Source organism: Coregonus lavaretus (genome assembly GCF_964263955.1).
Source record: "Coregonus lavaretus genome assembly, chromosome: 26".
Lineage (NCBI taxonomy): Eukaryota > Metazoa > Chordata > Actinopteri > Salmoniformes > Salmonidae > Coregonus > Coregonus lavaretus.
In genome coordinates this window covers 30,003,369-30,009,440 of record NC_140013.1, presented here as the reverse complement: position 1 = coordinate 30,009,440, position 6,072 = coordinate 30,003,369, and positions in this window count along the sequence as shown.

Here is a 6,072-nt window from a genome sequence, read left to right as displayed (position 1 = left end):
GCATAAACTGGGATTGAGATATTTTTGACTGATATGATTCCACTTTAAAGCACAACAGAACAAATAAGGGGTGACAAATGACGTTGAATTTCACCAGCCTAAAAAACAACAGTGAATACATGGAGATGTGGAGCCATTACTTCCAGAGCAAAGCAGTAAAAAGACCCACAGGTGATCAGCTAGACACACCTTGTTTTACAGAGGAAAAAGCAATGTGTGTATCTTATAACCATAGTCCACAAGACAGACACCAACATGCATGTACACCCAAACACCCACTGTCAGACAATCCTCACTTAACCTAGGCCTTAAGATTCAAGTCATTGGTGCAAGTGCAATAAACCAATTTCAAATAGGCCCTATACAGTATATGGCCCAAATACAATGGACATAAAACCACCGCAATCACTAAGCAAGATGACTGTGTTACTCTGCTACAGAAAGGGACATGAGAGAGAGGAGAGAGAGAGGCAGAGACAGAAAGAGAGAGACAAAAGACCCCGGCAACCAACCTTTCCCAGCAAGCTAACTGTCACACTACTCATCTCTGCAAAGCCACTTAAAAAAACGTTATAGTTCTACAACATATTATAATATAGATGTACAAATACTTTACTACTGACTACATTGCATTCCACTGTACATGCAACGCTGAAAGAAGTGCACCATAGAAAACTGTCCCCCTGGGGATCTGTTGATGTCCACTGCAGCCAAATTCAGCCTCTACAGTCGTGGTCAAAAGTTTTGAGAATGACACAAATACTAATTTTCACAATGTCTGCTGCCTCAGTTTTTATGATGGCAATTTGCATATACTCCAGAATGTCATGAAGAGTGATCAGATGAATTGCAATTAATTGCAAAGTCCCTCTTTGCCATGAAAATGAACTTAATCCCCAAAAAACATTTCCACTGCATTTCAGCCCTGCCACAAAAGGACCAGCTGACATCATGTCAGTGATTCTCTCGTTAACACAGGTGAGAGTGTTGTCGAGGACAAAGCTGGAGATCACTCTGTCATGCTGATTGAGTTAGAATAACAGACTGGAAGCTTTAAAAGGAGGGTGGTGCTTGAAATCATTGTTCTTCCTCTGTTAACCATGGTTACCTGCAAGGAAACACGTGCCGTCATCATTGCTTTGCACAAAAAGGGCTTCACAGGCAAGGATATTGCTGCTAGTAAGATTGCACTTAAATCATAAATTTTTCAGATCATCAAGAACTTCAAGGAGAGAGGTTCAATTGTTGTGAAGAAGGTGTCAGGGCGCCCAAGAAAGTCCAGCAAGCGCCAAGACCGTCTCCTAAAGTTGATTCAGCTGTGGGATCGGGGCACCACCAGTGCAGAGCTTGCTCAGGAATGGCAGCAGGCAGGTGTGAGTGCATCTACACGCACAGTGAGGCGAAGACTTTTGGAGGATGGCCTGGTGTCAAGAAGGGCAGCAAAGAAGACACATCTCTCCAGGAAAAACATCAGGGACAGACTGATATTCTGCAAAAGGTACAGGGATTGGACTGCTGAGGACTGGGGTAAAGTCATTTTCTCTGGTGAATCCCCTTTCCGATTGTTTGGGGCATCCGGAAAAAAGCTTGTCCGGAGAAGTAAAGGTGAGCGCTACCATCAGTCCTGTGTTATGCCAACAGTAAAGCATCCTGAGACCATTCATGTGTGGGATGCTTCTCAGCCAAGGGAGTGGGCTCGCTCACAATTTTGCCTAAGAACACAGCCATGAATAAAGAATGGTACCAACACATCCTCCGAGAGCAACTTCTCCCAACTATCCAAAAACAGTTTGGTGACGACCAATGCCTTTTCCAGCATGATGGAGCACCTTGCCATAAGGCAAAAGTGATAACTAAGTGGCTCGGGGAACATGTTTAATTAAGATCACTAATTACTAAAAAACTTCCCTCACCTGGTTGTCTAGGTCTTAATTAAAAGGAAAAACCAAAAACCAGCAGACACAAGGCCCTCCATAGAATGAGTTTGACACCCCTTCTATAAGAGAACACTGTACACAGACTTGAATGTGAAAACCGTTTCCAGATAAACAAATTAAGCGCAAAATCATAAAAAATGTATTAATAAAAAAAATGCTATAAAAAGTTATTTTTGCATTTGAAAATAAAGTGGCTGAGGAAAAAGTACTCTGAACATACTGCTTTTTTGTCTTTAACTGCTTTAGTCAGTAGAGAGTGGCAAGTAGCTTACAGAACAGAGATGAGCACAAACAGGTCACCCTCCGCTGCAACTTGCCCATGCCCCCCCCCCGCTTCTCCTTCACACAAATTCAGATAGCTGATGTCCTGAAAGAGCTGCTAAATCTGGACCCCTACAAATCAGCTGGGCTAGACAACCTGGAACCTTTCTTTCTAAAATTAGCCGCCGAAATTGTCGCAACCCCTATTACTAGCCTGTTCAACCTCTCTTTCGTAACGTCTGAGATCCCCAGAGATTGATCCAGGCTCTGTCGTAGCTGGCCGTGACCGGGAGACCCATGGGGCGGCGCACAATTGGCCCAGCGTCGTCCAGGGTAGGGGAGGGAATGGCCGGCAGGGATGTAGCTCAGTTGGTAGAGCATGGCGTTTGCAACGCCAGGGTTGTGAGTTCGATTCCCACGGAGGGCCATTATAAAAAAAATAATATATGCACTCACTAACTGTAAGTCGCTCTGGATAAGAGCGTCTGCTAAATGACTAAAATGTAAAATGTAAATGTAAAATTGGAAAGCTGCCGTGGTCATCCCCCTCTTCAAAGGGGGTGACACTCTAGATCCAAACTGTTACAGACCTATATCCATCCTGCCCTGCCTTTTGAAAGTATTTGAAAGCCAAGTTAACAAACAGATCACCGTCCATTTCGAATCCCACCATACCTTCTCCGCTATGCAATCCGGTTTCCGAGCTGGTCATGGGTGCACCTCAGCCACGCTCAAGGTCCTAAACGATATTATAACCGCAATCGATAAAAGACAGTACTGCGCAGCCGTCTTCATCGACCTGGCCAAGGCTTTCGACTCTGTCAACCACCGCATTCTTATTGGCAGACTAAATAGCCTTGGTTTCTCTAATGACTGCCTCGCCTGGTTCACCAACTACTTCTCAGATAGAGTTCAATGTGTCAAATCGGAGGGCCAGTTGTCTGGACCTCTGGCCGTCTCTATGGGGGTGCCACAGGGTTCAATTCTCGGGCCGACTCTATTCTCTGTGTATATCAATGATGTCGCTCTTGCTGCTGGTGACGCTCAGATCCACTTCTATGCGGACGACACCATTTTGTATACATCTGGCCCTTCATTGGACACTGTGTTAACAAACCTCCAAACGAGCTTCAATGCCATACAACACTCCTTCCGTAGCCTCCAACTGCTCTTAAACACTAGTAAAACTAAATGCATGCTCTTCAACCGAACGCTGCTTGCACCCGCCCACCCGACTAGAATCACTACTCTCGGCGGGTCTGACCTAGAGTATGTGGACAACTACAAATACCTAGGTGTCTGGTTAGACTGTAAACTCTCCTTCCAGACTCACATTAAGCATCTCCAATCAAAAGTTAGATCTAGAATTGGCTTCCTATTTCGCAACAAAGCCTCCTCCACTCATGCTGCCAAACATGCCCTCGTAAAACTGACTATCCTACCGATCCTTGACTTCGGCGATGTCATTTACAAAATAGCCTCCAACACTCTACTCAGCAAATTGGATGTAGTCTATCACAGTGCCATCCATTTTGTCACCAAAGCCCCATATACTACCCACCATTGTGACCTGTACGCTCTTGTTGGCTGGCCCTCACTACATATTCGTCGTCAAACCCACTGGCTCCAGGTCATCTATAAATCACTGCTAGGCAAATCCCCGCCTTATCTTAGCTCATTGGTCACGATAGCAACAGCCACCCGTTGTCTGCGCTCCAGCAGGTATATCTCACTGGTCATCCCCAAAGCCAATACCTCCTTTGGCCACCATTCCTTCCAGTTCTCTGCTGCCAATGACTGGAACGAACTGCAAAAATCTCTGAAGCTGGAGACTCTTCTCCCTCACTAACTTTGAGTGTCAGTTATCAGAGCAGCTTACCGATCACTGCACCTGTACACAGCCATTCTGAAATTAGCCCACCCAACTACCTCATCCCCATATATATATGTTATTTATTTTGCTAATTTGCACCCCAGTATCTCTATTTGCACATCATCTTTTGCACATCTATCACTCCAGTGTTAATACTAAATTGTAATTATTTTGCACTATGGCCTATTTATTGCCTTCCCTCCATAACTTACTACATTTGCACACACTGTATATAGATTTTCTATTGTGTTATTGACTGTACGTTTTGTTTATCCCATATGTAACTCTGTGTTGTTGTTTTTATCGAGCTGCTTTGCTTTATCTTGGCCAGGTCGCAGTTGTAAATGAGAACTTGTTCTCAACTGGCTTACCTGGTTAAATAAAGGTGAAATAAAAATAAATAAATAAATAAATAAATAAAACAGCACCACACACACAGAGGCTACACAAGAGCATCCGCTGGCCCAGCCCTACTACTGAAAAGCATAGCGTGTGTGTGTGTGTGCAGGTGCATGTTTTTTACAGGCAATGGTAGTAGTGTATGGGAGTGTATCGAGCGAAGGGAGATTGATATGTATAAGCTTCACAATCTGTGCGATTTTGGTGTTGTGTCCAACAAGATACCATTAGTGGTTCCAAAGCACCCTGCGTTCATCTCATTGAGATATCCAAACATCTGATGTGTTGCTTTAAGTCAGTGTAGGGAGAAAGTCAGTGTTTGTGGAAGCAGAGAGCAGCAGGGCAGCAGTGTTGGCTCATCAGACATGCAGATGGAAACAGCAGGAAATAGGCTAGGGGAGAGTGTGTGTCCATACAGAGGTGTCCTTTCATGAAAAAGTTAGGCTGAATGGAGGAGTGTGTGTGTGTGTGTGTGTGTGTAAGAGGTCGGGTGACAGAGTAGGGACACACTAGCTGCTTTGTGGTGTCTTGATGTTGCTGTAGTCAGGTAATTCAGCTGCCTATGTTCCCCCTTTTCAAACTACCACCATTGAAGGGACAGTCCTTAATCTGTTCTGTCACAGTACATGAAGAGCGAGCATGTAAGAGAGGGCAGGGTACGTATAGCAGCAATGTTAGTGGAAAGTCTGAGGAAAGTAAGCAGGTTGTGCCAGTATGTGTGTATTAGAGCGAGTGAGAGCTGTGGCCTAGTGCCATTATTGGCACAGTGTGGAAGAAGGAAGCCAGTGGCTTGAGAGGGTGTAGGTGACAGCAGCACACACCACCCACCCAGAGAGCTGCGTGAGGCCAGGGGTGGAATATGACCCTACCTGGTAGAGACAGTGACACACACTGCGTAGCTGTGGAGGGAACTCGCTGGAGGAGTTGATAATGCTGCAGAAATGTTTTGGTACCCTTCCCCAGGTCTGTGCCTCGACACAATCCTGTCTCGGAGCTCTACAGACAATTCCTTCGACCTCATGGCTTGGTTTTTGCTCTGACATGCACTGTCAACTGTGGGACCTTTATATAGACAGGTGTGTGCCTTTCCAAATCATGTCCAATCAATTGAATTTACCACAGGTGGACTCCAATCAAGTTGTAGAAACATCTCAAGGATGATGTTGAGATGGCGGCAGGTAGCTTAGTGGGTAAGAGCGTTGTGCCAGAAACTGAAAGGTCGCTGGTTCTAATCCCCGAGCCGACTAGGTGAAAAAATGTCTGTGCCCTTGACCAAGGCACTTAAACCTCATTGCTCATGTAAGTCGCTCTGGATAAGAGCGTCTGCTAAATGACAAATGTAAATGTAAAATAATGGCCAGGAAGAACCGGTCTGTGATCTGGAGAAGGTTCTGCTGGTTCTCCTCAAGGTTCTCCGACTGTTCTAGTCTACAGAGAGGGAGGGAGGGTGGAGAGGACAAAAAGAGAGGAGACGGAGGGGGGGAAGAGAGAGAGGAAGGGGAAAGTTCTACAACTGTCATTCATGATTGAAATAAAAAGTCAGAATTGCCTTGGTAACTTCCATTTAATAAGGTTACCCCCCATAATTGCTCAAATCGATGC